The sequence below is a fragment of the Carcharodon carcharias genome, chromosome 13, assembly GCF_017639515.1.
Source record: "Carcharodon carcharias isolate sCarCar2 chromosome 13, sCarCar2.pri, whole genome shotgun sequence".
Classification (NCBI taxonomy): domain Eukaryota; kingdom Metazoa; phylum Chordata; class Chondrichthyes; order Lamniformes; family Lamnidae; genus Carcharodon; species Carcharodon carcharias.
Genome location: NC_054479.1, coordinates 28,374,726 through 28,391,452, shown reverse-complemented (window position 1 = coordinate 28,391,452; position 16,727 = coordinate 28,374,726).

Sequence of the window (16,727 nt, the reverse complement as noted above, 5' to 3'; positions counted from 1 at the left end):
GTATTTCACTTTGCCTGAAGCAACGGTGTCTTTTGTGACTTGCTGCACATATTAGACTTGGATGATGAAAATAGATAAATCATTAACAGCACTGAATTATCATGCTTGGCTTTTATTTACTGTTAAAGCTAAGATTCAATCAATTTGCTAATAGAGGCACTAACAATAATTTATTTCATTCTCTTCATTTCATTAAGTTCACCATTCTATTGGGTGTTCATAACATACATTTAAATTATCCTCTGCTGTGCTCAAATCTTATACAAAGATAAGGCAACTAGTAATGTGACGATCTTGCAAAACAACACTAAAATTACGAATTAGTCTTCTCTATACAGGAAGTAGAAAGTTGTCAGCAAATGGATCATACCTTGATGTCATCAGCACCATTCATTGTCTTTTTTAACTTGTTTTCCTCTTTTTGGATAGGCTCTGACAGTTTATGAATCCCTATATTATTTGAATTTTATTTATTGTACATTATTTTGAACCAGCTTACTTCAGTGTAGTGTGTAACTCTAATCAAGACAATTTTTTTTGTTTATTCGGGTTAAGAATAGCAATATGTTTTCTGGTGAGATTTTCTTAAGTATCACAAACAAGGATTGAATTCTACTCACATAAACAGTCACAGGGAAGAATATGTTTTCACAAGAAATCTGCAAGTCAATTGCTATTGAATATCTTTGTTTATTGTATATATACAGAAAGCATTTTTTGAGTTATCAGGATGTTCTATAAGCATGTATGAGTAGCATCTTTATTTGCTTCTCTTCCTCCTGTATTGGGTAAAATGCCCCTTTACAATTACATTTGCCGAGAATTCTATATCACAAGTTCAAAGATGTATAAAATATAAATTTAATCATAAGCACTGAATTACAGAATAATCTATTGTCTTCTCCCCTCCTCCAATAAATGACCAGGTAACCTGTTCTAGTAATATTTGTTGAAGGATAAATATTGGTCATGACTAGAGGAGAACTGTCCTACTCTTCTACAGAGGGTTACATGCTGGCATGTATCTTCATGGGTGCTGGAAGACCTATTGCCATCTAAGTGACTGTTCTTCACTTTGTAAACACTGAAAGGCTGAACCCAACCTTGCCTTCTTCTGTTGTATGAGCACTCACAATTTGAAGCAGAGGGTCATAGATCCAGAACAGACCTTTAGTGCTTGTGTAATTTGAGCCGAGTTGTAAATTCTCAAGATCAGCTAATCCAGCAGTAACCAGGTACCAAACCTGGGGCATTCCACGTCTGTACTGTACGATGTGTTCCATTTATCCACTCGGTCATAATCAACAAATTTGCATTTATGTAGCACCTTGCATGATCTCAGAGCATCTCAAAGTGCCTCATTGCTTACAAACTGCTTTTTGAGGTGTACTCACTGTTGTAAAGCAGGAAATGTGGCTGCTAATTTGCACATGCAACGCCACACAAAAAGTAATGAGATAAATGACCAGGTTTTAATCAAAAACAGAAAATGCTGGAAAAACTCAGCAGGTCCAGCAGCATCTGTGGAGAGAGAAACAGAGTTAACTTTTTGAGTCCGTATGACCCTTCATCAGAGCGTACGGACTCGAAATGTTAATTCTGTTTCTCTCTCCACAGATGCTGTGAGACCTGCTGAGTTTCTCCAGCATTTTCTGTTTTTGTTTCAGATTTCCAGCATCCGCAGTATTTTGCTTTAATCTATTTTAATATTAGTTAAAGGATAAATGTTTGTCATGACTCCAGGAGAACTGTCCTATTTCTCTTTGAATAATGCCACGGAATCATTTTCATCCACCTGAAAGAGCAGATGGAACTTTAGTTTAATGTCTCATTGAAAAGATGGCACTGTTGACAGTGTGACACATCCTCAGTACTACACTGAACCATGGGGCTTGAACCCAAGACTTTCTGACTCAGAGGTGAAAGCAGCTTGACTGAAATGAGGCTGACAAAATATCCAATCTTCCCCAGTCTTTCATCATTCCTCAGATCTTTGGCACTGAGCCATCATCAAAAATTTGAAAAACATGAAAAATTTGATTTTATGTAACACTGGACAGCCTCACAGCCTAAGAAAGTATTTTTTGATTTATAGTCACTGTTGTTATATAGGCAAAATCAATGGTCACTGCTGTTATATAGGCAAAATCAGCAGTCAATGTGCAAACAGCAATGTCCCACAAATGACAATGAGATAAAGGGTTAGACAATCTTTATTGGTGGTGTTTGTTGTAGGATAAACCTTGGCCAGTACACCAGGAGAACTCGTCAGCTCTTCTTTGAACAGTGTTGCGAAACCTTTTACACTCACTTGAGAGAGCAGATATGGCTTTAATTTAACATCTCATCCAACAGCACCTCTGAGAATGTGGCCCTCCCTCAGTACTGCACTGAAGTGTCAGTTTAGAATATGTACTGCCATGATTTGAGTGGAGTGTGGACATATCTCTTTCTGAATCAGAAGCATGAATGTTGCCACTGAGCCAAAACTGAAACTTGTGGTCCTTTACAGTGCTTTAATGTCTTCCTCTTGTTTCTCAGTGACAAGATTTGAACATGGTAATCAACTTTACTGATGGGAGCACTGTACAGCTTGATCACAACTTTCTCTAATTTGTGTTCTACTGCTTTGGTCATGTAACTCCACATTTAATTGGCTTTATGGATTCCTGTTCTCCATTTTTGGACATGTTGAGTATTGAGGCTAGTAGGTCACATGAATGGTCATAATTTACTGCAGTTGCATATTTTCTTCTGTCCTTGCCTGAAAGCACTAAACAATATTAAAATGCAGTTCTACAAGCACCAACCACCCACCAATACTTTTGCTGAAATGCCCTTTCTTCATGTGGGAGTCTAATGTGTCAGCAGATTACTCGACCATAATATGCAAATTGTACATGTTCTGCAAGAATATAAAAAAGCCTTTCTTACATTTAAAAAATGTTTTCATCTATGTTTTTTGTATCTCTCCCATACTTTTCCTCAAGTCATTGACAATAACCTTGTGTACAGATTTATGGAAATTGGGTTCCCTCCAGTATCTTACCCAAAGTTTTTTCTTCATGTGTGAGTCGTGACAACAAGAATCAGTAGAAATTCAAACAAAACCTGACTTATCCTCAATTTCCACAAGTACATTTACAGCAGGGGTCAATGGACAGGAATGAGAAAAGAAAATCCTACTGGCTTTCCCCATCCTTAACTCAAGGGCCTTGAGGCCCTCCTGGTGCCCTAGGTAATTCAACACAAACCAAAGACTGAGCCTGGGACCCCCTTAGTCTGTTCAGCTCACTGGTTTAATCAGCTAAAGCATTAGCAATTTTTACATAGTCTTTATATCTAGAATAAAACCATAATATCATGATAAACCATTCAAGACTGTAAGGATCCCAATTGAAATTATTTTGAATAATATCTCTATATATATTTCCAGTAAGTAAATCCAATAAAGTCAGGAGAACTGTTTTTAACCAAAGAGTGGTTAGAATGTTGAACTTGTTACCACATGGAATAGTTGAGGCAAATAGCATAGATGACTTTATGGGGAAGCTGCCTAAATGCAAATGAAGAAAGGAAGGATACGCAGATAATGTTAAATGAAGTAAGATGGTATGATGCTCATGTGGAGCATAAACTCCAGCACAGACCATCTGAAGTCTCTGGAGTTGGTAGTAAAAATAGGACTTTCTGACTCAGAGGCACCACTGACCTAAAACTGACATTTGTTGCTCCTCTTTGCATTGCCTTCAGCACTTCAATGTCTTATCTGTATTCATAAATGAGCAATTATGGAAGTCTTGTGGCATTGTAAGTAGTGTCCCTCTGAGCCAGAAGCTCTGGGTTCAAGTCCCACCCCAAGATTGGCTAAGGAAGGTTTGTTCATAATGCAGCCAAACAGGCTGAGTTTCCAACATACACCAATGGCAGGTGGTAAGACTGGGAGCAATTCCTGGTCAGCCATGTGATGAAAAGAAAATTGGAGCCTTTATTTTCCTATAGCTCCAGACTAAAACCTGCAGGTAAAAGTGCTTGTTGCCAATGCAACTTTGTGTGGATGGTTGATGTGGATCAAACTGGTGCCAACTGTAGAGGGTTTCGGCTGGGGTGGATTTGGGACCTGCCTCCTTGCCCTACGCGTGGTGGGCCTGTGGGTTGGACCTTCAGAGAACTGGAAAAAACTAGCATTGAAGCTTCAAACAGTTGTGGATATCATGTGGACCTACAGATTATACTGCCACCTTTGGAAACTAAATGATTCATTGGGCTATTTTTGGGCTATTTTTTGTTAGTTAAAATGGAATCCAACTGTGGAATGAACTTTTCCTCTGCCTGTATCCTGAAAAGTTCCAAATTGGGGTAGTCTCAGCTTAGTTACTAGTGGCGTTTATCCACAGCCCCGCAGAGTGATTGTCTCATCATTAATTGGTAATCTCCCTTAGTGAACCCAGAATAGTTGTTGCACAAATAAAAGTGTAACCTAGGTGTAATATGAACTGCTCTTCTGAGGTTGGGAGCCGAGACACATTTTGGATCTCAGTGCAGAGTGCACCATTCTGTATTTGGTCTTTACTGTATTGACCCTAGGTGTGATTCCATTCACAGCATTGTTATCCTTTAGTTTAATGAGTAATAAGGCTTACCCAGGAAGTACAAATTTATGTTTACAATCTTTATCATGCTATTTAAATGTACTTTATACCTATAAGGAAACTAATATTCATGTTATCATTATGCACAATGGGTTCAACAAAACTGCAAATGTTATTTGACAAAGAGAAACTATTAGTCAGGTTCAACAAGACTGAAAATATTATTTGACCAAGTGGAACTATTAGTCAGTTGTGGCTGTTGGCTTAAACTAATCCCTGATGAGCACTTTAGCATTACAAGCTTTTTTCCAGCCGTTTAAGTGCTGTTTTATTTTGCAGCTGCAGTTGAGGTTTGCAGACCCTGGATTTTTTGTATGTTACTTGTGGATGATTGGCAGCACGAGCCATGAATTAATCATGAGCAATTACTTAGTGAATTAGAATACAATTCACAAATGGTTTCTTTTTCATAATCCAATGCTATTCTATTTGGTCACTAAGCTCTGTTTAAAAAGTAAGTTCTAGCAATAGCATACCCATAACTCATTGTAAACCACTACTGAATCAGACTTTTTCACTCTTTGACACAGCATGTATTCACTGTAGTCTTGTTTTTATTCTCTTTTTTTATTGCTCAGTTAGCTTATGTAATGAAGTGTGGCTTTATTGTTCAAATAAGAACATTGTTGAAGTAAAACCTTTCTTAACCTAAGTGGATAAGATTTTAATACTTTAGTCAAAATAGATTGTGTTATTTTATAAGGGTTTACCACTGATTTTCCTCTGAGGATCTACCATTGAATTTATTCAATGAAAGGTTATTGACCTGAAATGCTAACTCTGTTTTTCTTCCACCAACACTGCCAGACCTGCTGAATAATTCTAACATCTTCTGTTTTTATTTCAGATTAGATATTTCTGGCATCTACAGTATTTTGCTTTTGAACTTATTCTTGTGTGATAAGGATAAAACCTTCTCCTCAGGATGACTAAGGAAGATTAACTAAGACACTGCCCACACACCTCTGAAGTACAAGAGTAACCAGATCTCTGTGCTGCACACACTCAGGGTCTTCCAGTTGATAATCATTCAGCATCTGTGCTGGGGCAGATAATTGGTGAAGATGGCTGGAAAGGATCACAGCAGGAGGCTTGGAGCAGATTGCTGGATCTATAAAACAGTAACATGTACATTTTTGTCCTTTTTTCCCCCCTTTGTCCAATCTGTATTGCAATATTGCAACCAGAAATTCAAAAATGTAAGTTTGTTCAGTGACAGAGTAATGTTTGTCCTGAATAACCTTTGCTGTCACACAACATTAAAAGTAAATATAATAGATGAAATAAGTTCCTGTTCTCTCCACCAGTTGTATCTGATTGCCATTAAGCAACACAAGGCTGTTCATAGTTCAACACTTAATTGACATTAAGCTTATAATCTTATTCAGGATGGTTGCCCTAAGTAATAATATTAAGCACAAAAGTGGAAATATGACCCATTTTTCATTACTGACATCACTCACCTTAATCATCTTATAATTCACGCCATCTCTCAATGTTTTTCATTATACCCCAGTAACATTGCAATGCAAGGAGTTAGAGTTAACATTCTCCAGATTTTCATTAATTTAAAATATCAGTAGGATACGTTTTATTAAATACTGGGTCTAGATTTGTTAAGTGAAAAAGAAATGCTGAAGTATATGGATTAATTTGAAATAGTCTTTACTACAGAAAAACATTACATTCTAACTTTACAAAGACCAGGTACAATTATTAGGTTAATTAAGAGTAACATTATGCTATTTTGGCCTGATTTATACAATCAGTTTAAACAAATTATAAAATGTATTTTTAGTTTTCACTCAAATACCCCATAGTTGGCTGTTACAAAGGCAAAGTACCAAGTCACAAATTTTGCAACTGGCTTTTAAAATACAGTTGTTTATCTTTATCTTACTTTAAGGAATTGCGATCCAATTAGTCCCCACCTAGGTATATGAAAGGTTACCATCATATTTCAACAGAAATATTATGTTGGCATTTCCACACAACATACTTTTCTTTATGAAAAATAACCTTGTTTTGACCTTAAAGTCAATCATAAGTATTTCAATATAATGATTTATCAGATTAAGTGGAAGAGCACATTTAATCTCTTATACTGGCCAGCTCACACTGACTACGTTTGCACAAGAATACAAAGTCACTCAAGTTAAATTAATGAAGCCATTATATCAGTGCCCAGTTACTGTTCCAATATAGCTTAATGGATCGTTTAAAATAATGAAGGGGTTACACGACAGAAAATTTGATTACAGCACATTCAAAGTAAACATTCTTAAATTCAATAGACAGTGCAGAAACAGTTGTTCAATTTCATATGATATCATCCAGCAGTTTGTTAAATTAAGTTATTCTAAGATGATGACTAATGTGCAAGTTTTGAAAAGGGAGAAACTTTAAAGATATTTTTCTTACAATAAATGTAACAATGTATCAACATTTAGTCATAAGAATCCATATTTACCTATTGATCCAATGAATGGGTTGGTGTAGGATTGGTATCACAATAATTAATAGCCACAATAATTAATTAATAGCAGGTTAGAATTGCAAATTATGGGTTAGTCTTACAACTTGATAGTTACATGCCTACATATTCTACACTTTTCAGTATAGTGTTCATAAAAAGCATTAAATAACTTATTCTTCAATTATAGGAGATTTGCAATTAATGTAACCAAGGAATGCCAGTTGCTTAAAATATATTTTAATCATTTCAAACAACACATGCAAACAACATATAACATTTTCTAATTTAGCAGTAAAAGGTCAATAAAGAAAAATACCTAATATTGTGAATCTATTTGAATATTGGTTTCCTAATAGCATTTTAACTATTATTTACAGCACAAATGCTGATCAAACATTTATAATACCCTTAATCAGATAATTGCAAGGGGAAAGTGACAAGAGGAAGCTCAATTAGGTACTCTCTATTAAGAACTTTGCAAGGTTTGATCATTTAATTATCTAATAACCTTTTAATACTTCAATAAAAAAGTTTATAACTTTTAAAATTTCTAATCCTTAAAACAAAGTTTTTAGGTTTTCCATAAGCCACAAATGTTTCCTAAAAGGCATTTAGCTTTTTTAAAAAATGGTGATTAATACTGCTGCACAATTTTTTTTCCAAATGGCTCAATTGACAAAAGCTTACCCTTGTATGAAATTGGGCCTTACAGATCATTAAGGTTCCAGGTTTGTGGTGAATTGTCCACAACTCACCAGCAGCAGTAGAGATGTTATAATTGTATTATAGTTGGTGTCAGCAGCTTTGGGCTGGGAGAATTATCCCCATAAGAAAGTTCCTGGATGTGTGCAGATATCAAGCACAGGCACGAATGGGTTTCACTGTAATGTCTTTTCTCTCCTCCTGATGAGGACATGTGAAAATGTCTGATTTAGATTCACATAAAGCATGGTCACATGGTTGAGGTCCCAACACCCCAGCGAAATACACTTGAAAACCACTTTCAGCAGTGAGAGAACATTGGAAAAAGAAAACAAAAGCATCAGACTTAAACATATTAATGTTGTAATGTGTCAGCCTCAATTATGTTCTCAGATCTCTGGATTGGGATTAGAACCCACGATCTTGTGCCTTAGAGGCAACTATTCTATCATTGAACCAAGGCTGATACTTTTAAAAGCTTAAAATCTTATTAGCTACCATCTTTAATTTTTATTCCTTACTCAAGTCCAATCCTTGGACTGTGAAATGCCATAGGACATTTTGCTGAATTAGGGTAGTGTATAAAAATAACAGCACTGTACTTTAATAGTTATTGACTGATCTAGATTTTAAGTGAGTCCTTAATCTACTATACTGGGGAAGCGATGGCGTAGTATATTAACGCAGGATGGGTAGTCTAGAGACCCAGGGTACTGCTCTGGGGACTGGGGTTTGAATCCCACCATGGCTGATGGTGGAATCTGAATTCGATAAAATTCTGGAATTAAAAGTCAAATGATGACTATGATTGACTTGATTGCTGTAAAAACCCATCTGGTTCACTAATGTCCTTTAGGGAAGGAAATATGTTGTCTTTACCTGATCTGGCCTACATGTGACTCCAGACCCAGAACAGTGTGGTTGACTCTGAAATGGCCTAGCAAACCACTCAATTGTATAAAACCGCTACAAAGTCACAAAGAAGGAAAGAAACCAGATGGACCACCTGGCATTGACCTAGGCACCGGAAATGACAATGGCAATCTCACCCCTGTCGACCCTGCAAAGTCCTCCTTACTAACATCTGTGGGCTAGTGCCAAAATTGAGAGCTGTCTCACAGACTAGTTAAGCAACAGCCTGACAGTCATCCTCATGGAATCATTTCTAACAGACAATGTCCCAGGCACCACCATCACCATTCCTGGGTATGTCCTGTTCCACCGGCAGGACAGACCCAGCAGAGGTGGCAGCACAGTGGTATACAGTTGGCAGGGAGTTGCCCTGGGAGTCCTCAATATCAACTCCGGATCCCATGAAGCCTTGTGGCATCAGGTCAGACATGGGCAAGGAAACCTCCTGCTGATTACTACGTACCGTCCTCCCTCAGCTGACGAATCAGTGCTCCTCTATGTTGAACATCACTTGGAGGAATCACTGAAGGTGGCAAGGGTGCAGAATGTACACTGGGTAGGGGACTTCAATGTTCATCAGCAAGAGTGGCTCGGTAGCACCAGTACTGATCGAGCTGGCCGAGTCCCAAAGGACATAGCTGCTAGACTGGATCTGTGGCAGATGGTGAGGGAACCCACAAGAAGGAAAAGCATACTTGACATCCTCACCAACCTGCCTGCTGCAGATGCATCTGTCCATGACAGTATCGGTAGGAGTGACAACCACACAGTCGGTGTGGAGATGAAATCCTGCCTTCACATTGAGGATACTCTCCATAGTGTTGTGTGGCACTACCACTGTGCTAAATGGGATTGATTTAAAACAGATCTAGTAACTCAAGACTGGGCATCCATGAAGTGCTGTGGGCCATCAGCAGCAGCAGAATTGTAGTCAAACACAATCTGTAACCTCATGGCCCAGCATATCCCTACTCTACCTTTACCATCAAGCCAAGGGATCAACCCTGGTTCAATTAAGAATGTAGGAGGGCATGTCAGGAGCCAAGAACAGCACCTAAAAATGAGGTGTCAACAGATATTGGTGCATGTGTGGATGAGGAATATAGTTGTAATGATACACAAAACTGTCCATGAGTTGCCACTTCTGATCTAGAATTTCCAACATTCATTAAACTTTGTTCCCTTACTCAAAATGGCAGAACAGTGTGAGTGCTTTGCCACAAACATTTATTGTGTAGAGACTGTCATAAGTAAATTGAATAAGTAGTTCAAAAGGAAGAATTTAAAAAAGGATGCAGAGAAAGAGCAAGGAAATTAGAATAGATATCTTTGGCCGAAGAGTTAACTGAATGGCCTATGCCATTAATTTGATGCTTTTGTGGCATACTCATCAAGGGATCAGAGCTGAATGGGAGGAAGCAACAAGAAGCATGAACTAGCTTGAGTGAGTTCATAATGTTTAAGGAAAGGGACAGTCTATATGAACTAAATTGGACTTTCATGCATAATTCCAAATCTTTCAGTTGGATGTAATATTACAAACTTAGTTTCCAATGGGCTGAGCTGAAATCTATCCAATTTGACTCGAGGTTGGTTGGGCCTCAAAAAGTAAGACCGCAGGATGGCGGGCTTCAGGAGTTGAATAAAATCCTCCATGACCCAGGAAAGAAAAAGACAGGATGAAAGAAGAAAGCAGTCCAACCTTGTAAACAGCATACTTTCTGTTTATTTATTGCTTGGTAGCAAACATGATGACCAGAAAAATTCGTGGATCACTCATATAAAGAATGAATGAATCAACTTCTATTTAAATAGCACCTTTCTCACCCTCAGGCGGTCCTAACCACTTTGCAATCAATGTGATAAGCAAATACAGCAGTCAATCTGTGCAAGCAAGATTCCATAAACTGCGGTAAGTAGCCGATTAATCTATTGTTGATAGCATTGCATACCAGGACTCCTCTGCTTTTCGTTGAGTCTTTTCTATACACCTGAACTTGCTTTAATGTCTCATCTGCATGACTGAACCGCTGAACTTCAGCACTTGCATTTGGAAAACATTGTGTGGTGCTATGGGCATAATCAGATAAAAATAGCAGTAACCCAAAGGAATGGATACCAGAAAGGCAACCAAATACTTTCTGAAAGTGGTTTTTAAGGATTGATTTAATGGACAAGAGAGAGGTGGAAGGGCTGAGGAAGGGAATTCCAAAGCTTGGAGCCTAGTCAGCTGAAAAGAGTCACCTTGGTGAAAGAGGGTGCACAAGAGGCTAGAGTCAGAGGAATGGAGAATTTGGGGTTGTGGGGATTTGCAAGAACTGGAAGGTTACAGAGATAGGGAGGGGCAAAGCCATGAGGGAATTTAAACATGAGGATGAGAATTTTAATTTGGAGCCACTAGGGAACTGGGGGCCAATGTAGGTCAGCAAGGACAGAAGTGATGGGCAAGTAAAAATGGAATTGAAAGGACAGAAAGAGTGCTAAAATAGAAGCTGGCCTGTAGTCCAAGTAAGACTAATTTTCTGCTCAGGTATCTGAAATGGATCTTGAACCCTTGATCATCTGGTCAGAACCAAGAATACTATATTAAGCTGACAATTGGTAAAGGGTGTTTTAATATAAAGCAGATTTGTTACTTAATAAAAGGTTTAAAATCCATACCCTTATAATGTAAAATACAACCAAACTACCTTTATAATTTAACTTGTGAAAGAATTCAAGCAACTTGCATAATGATATAACTTTTTCATTCTCAGGATTGCTGCAGTGTAATGTTATTTGGGTCCCTGGTGATTCAATGCATTAGTGTGCAGCGGAGACTGAAACTTTATTGGAATTCCATCTTGGGATCAATGTTTTTCCTTCATTTCCACCAGATTATTTTAGATGACAAAGCATTTGAACATCTGAAAGGGAGGAATAAGATAGATATGACAGAATCAGATAGGGCAGAGGTTATTGGTGTGTGAGGATACAAACAGAATTTTGGATCAACTAAAGACTTTACCGATGGAGGATGGGAGGTCAATCTAGAGGACTTTGGAATAGTTGCACCTGGAGGTGACAAAAGCATGGATGAGCATTTCAGTGGCAGCTCAACTGAGTAAGAGTTAGGCATGCAATTGGACCTAGACAGCTTTTATGATGGAGAGGTAATGGGGTTGGAAACTCATTTTGAGGTTGAATAGGATGCTGAGGTTGCAAACAATCTGGAACAGCCTGAGATAAGCGTTGGGGATGGGAAGTTGAAGTCAGTGGCAAGGAGCAGAGACAATAGCTTTAGCTGGAGCAACTGGTGACTCATTCCAGGTTGGCTGCCAGAAAGAGTCTCCTAACACAAGAGACTGTGGAGGTGTTGTGAGGTAGAACTGGATGTTACATGTAGGCATTGCTAGAAATGGGCTGGCTGTAATTGCAGGCTGGAATGATGCAAAGACAGTCCCACTAAGTTGGACAATTCAAGTGAGGTGATAGAAGACAATGATGAGGAAACACACACATTACTCTGCTGTATCAAAATGTACTAGAGCAGGATTAGAGAGTGTATCAACAGCAAATATGAACATATGAGTAAGGACAGACACTAAACGACCCAGTCTGCCCCACAAAACTGGGATGCCTTATGTATCACAATATATAAAATCCCTACCAACCTCTTAAAGCCATCTCACAACAGAAGCGAAAAAACAGATAAAACCCAGGCCAATTAAGGAAAAATAAATCTGCAAAATTCCTCTCTAATCATTTTAAGTGATTGAAACTCCGGTCCTGATAAATGTTTTTTGTATCTACATTTTATACAAGGTGATCTCTTCTCCAGCCAAGAATTGGTCCAGCTTTCATTTAAAGGAAGTAATCAAATTAGCACACTCTGCATGAATCAGCAGCCTGTAACATTGGTCTATGATTCTCTGGGAAAAGAGGGACCTAACATATAACCTAGTTCTGCCATATATAATTTGAAACTGAGATCCCTGGTCCTCGGTAACCCACTTGGTTGAAACAAAATGTACACAGAAACACAATCTACCCTGCTTCATTGTCAAAATAGATTAATTAATTTTCTTTCCAGGTATTTTCTCCAAGTGTCAAGCTTCTTTGATGAAACAAATATCACATAGAATAAGAATAGGTTACTATTCCAAGGCTTGACAAAAAAAATTAATTTTCAAGGTTTATAATAACTCACCCTTAGCTAATTTAGTCTGTTATTTAAAATATCAAAAGTTAAATATTTTGTTCTGAATGCCTACATAACAATTATAAAAATCAACTAACCTAATTCCTGAACTTAAATTTAAAGGTTTAGAGAATAAACTAACCTTGAGAATCTTTCTTCTCACACCCACTCCCCATGGAAATATTAGTTGCAAATAGACTTGACCCGGCAGTTCCCAAGTGTACCTTCCACCTTTGCACTCCAAATTATGTACTTAAGTTCATAAGATAACTTCAGATGATGAAAACTATGTGGTTCATTTGATTCATCCATTCTAGTTTATATAATCCGTGAGCATCTTAGTGTACGAAAGAAAAATTTGAAGTTGGTTGAGGTTTGTAATTCTTCTCCATATTTTCTCTTTTTCTACAGGCTTCAACTGGAAGATCTGACCCATGGTAAGCAGGAGAGCCCTTTAGTGAAATATGTGCACTGCAGTGCAAAGCCCAAATGCTGTCCCACCTGTAGTTTGACAACTTTTCAGTTTAAGAGTGAGTTGCATGCTTCTTCTCTCCACCTGCCAAAATTTGTGTGCAACAGGTTTTAGGCCAAAACATCATAATGCACAAATTTCTTTATCGTGATCATTTGTGCCGCTTGAGATATGTCAGCTGAAACCCCCCTGCTGATCACTTACATAGCTCCATATAAAAAGGCCAGCTTGCACATAATGCAATGACAAAAATTTAGGACCAGCATAGCCTGAAGTCACCTAATGTCAGTTTAACTGCTTTTGAAGTGATTTTCTTTGCGATTTAAAAAAGAAAATTCTGACCAATGGAGAAAAAATCGTGCCCAACATCATCCTCATCCTGATGGCCACCTTTGTGTGTGGCTGCATCAAGATGTGCGTAGATCCTCAGTACGTAAACACCAACTGTCACTACATGCTAAGGTTCTACCTGTCCCCGGTGTTGCGAAGGATGGGTCTGGCCATGCTGCCGTGGAACACCCCAAGTATTTGGACTGTGCCATACCACCTGTTACAGGTGGAAAAATTTATGCAGAGAAACACCTTTGACCACAAGTCCATCAGGCAGTGGTCTGCACGTAATGTCTTAGAGGCCCTGAGGGAAAAGGAGAGGGTGGATCCTATTGGATTGTTCCCCAAGCAGAACAGCAAACTCATTTGGCAGAATGCCTCTTCGCCAGAACTTTCTAACAAGCATCAAGATGGAGCTTGGCTGGTGTTGAGAAAGGCCCTCCCCGTCAGATCCTTCCAACATGCCAGGAGTCTCACCCCCTCCGCACACTGCCCTCGAGGTGGCTTTGGTGGGGAAGAGACCATTGTTCACCTCCTTGTGGAATGTGCCTTTGCAAAAAAGGGTCTGGAGAGAGATGCAGTGGTTTCTGTCAAGGTTCATCCTGAGCAGTTCCGTGACACAAGACTCAATGCTCTACGGGCCGTTCCCAGGGACACACACCGAGACAATCATTAACTGCAGCTGGAGTATCATCAACTCAGTGAAAGACACTCTTGGTCTGCCCGAAACTTGTTGCTCTTCCAGTGCAGTTGTCCCCAACTTAGTGTTGCAGACTGGCACATTCCAAGGTCCAGGACTACGTGCTGAGGGATGCACTAAAGCTTGGGGCAGCCATTGCAAAGGCACAATGGGGAAAGATCACTGTCTAAGACCTTTCTGCCATAGTGCACTGAGGGGCTGGGAATTGTATAGACCCCTTGGGCTTTATAACTCACATGGAATGTATGTAGTGAAAACTAAATGTATCATAATTGTATTGAAGCACCTGAGTGCAACATGATCTATGTAGATAACTTGAATGCCATTGCACTGTCTGAAATGACTATGTTGAAATGTCTGTAATATTCATTGATTGTATTGAAGCACTTCATGATCCATGTGGAAAAGTAGTATATGACTGCACTTTGCGATAGCCATTTAGAAAGATTTTGTAATGTTCTTTGATGTTTTAAGAATAAAGTATATTTTTCCCAAAAAAAAAGTCATGGCTGATCGGATTGTGGCCTCAACTCCATTTTCCTGTCTGCCTCCCATAGCCCTAAACTCCCTTGTCAATCAAAAATCTATCTCACTTAGCCTTGAGTATATTCAATGACCCTGTCTCCACTGTTCTCTGGGGAAGACAATTCCAGAGACTAACAAACTTCAGAGGAAAAAAAAATTCTCTTCATCTCCATCTTAAAAAGGAGACCTCTTGAAACTGTGTCCCCTACTTATAGTCTCCCCCACAAGAGAAACATCCTTCCGGTACCCACCCTATCAAATCTCCTTGGGATCTTCTATGCTTCAATAAGCGCACCTCTCATTTTTCTAAACTGCAACACATGTAAGCCCAAACTATACAACTTTTCATCGTAAAATAAGCCCTACATTCCAGGAATGAGTTGAGTGAATCTTCTCTGAACTACTTCTAATGCAATTATATCCTTTTTAAAATAAGGAGACAAAATTGTATATAGTGTTCCAGATGTGGTCTCACCAAGGCTGTGCTGTGTACAGTTACAGTAAACTTCCCTACTTTTATATTCCATTCCCCTTGCAATAAACACCAACATTCCATTTGCTCCCCTAATCACTTGCTGTCCCTGCCTATTAACTTTTTGTGCTTCATGTACCAGGATACCCAAATTCCTCTGTACCACCAAGTTCTGCAATCTCTATATTTAAATAGTATACTGCTTTGCAATTCTTTCTGCCAAAGTTGTCAAACTCACATTTTCTCACATCATATGCCATCTGCCAAATTTTTGCCTATTCACTTAACCTATCTATGTCCTTTTGTAGACACTTAACCTCCTCTTGACAACTTACTTTTCTACCTATCCTAATGTCATTTGTAAATTCTCCTTAGACTCCAAGGCTCCTTAGACAACAGCTTTCAAACCTATGACTATTACCATCTAGAAGGACAAGGGCAGCTGATACATGGGAACACCACCACCTGCAAGTTCCCCTCCAAGTCATTCATTATCCTGACTTGGAAATATATTGGCGTTCCTTCACTGTCACTGGGTCAAAATCCTGGAACTCCCTCCCTAACAGCACTGTGGGTGTACCCCAGAGACTGCAGCGGTTCAAGAAGCCAGCTTCTCAAGGGAAACTAGGGATGGGCAATAAATGCTGGCCCAGCCAGTGAAGCCCACAATCCAGTGTATGAATAATAAAAAAAAAATAGCTACCATACATTTGGTCCCATCCATCCAAGTAATTGATATAGGCTGTAAGTAGTTGAGGCCCCAACACCGATACCTGTGGCACTCCACTTGTTACAGCTTGCCAAGCCAAAAAAGACCAATTTATCCCTGCTGTCTGCTTCCAGTTAGCTAACCAATCCCTTATCTATGCTAACATGTTACCCCCTCAGTCTTAAATGGGAGATCCCTAATTTTTAAACGGTGTCCTCTAGTTCTAGACTCCCCCCACTAGAAAAAACATCCTCTCAGCATCCACCTGGTCAAGTCCCCTCAGGATCTTTTATATTTCTCCTAAACTCCAACGAGCATAAGGTCCAGCATGATCAACCATTCCTCATGAGCTAACTCCTTCATCCCTGGAATCAGCTGAATGAACCTTCTCTGAACTGCTTCTCATGCAATTAGATCCTTTAGAGGAGGCCAAAACTGTACATAATATTTCATATACGATCTAACTAATGCCCTGTACAGCTACAGCAACATTTCTCTCTACTTTTATACTCAATTCGCCTTGCAATAAACACTAACATCCCATTTGTCTTCCTAATCATACGAACATACAAATTAGGAGGAGGAATATGTCACTGG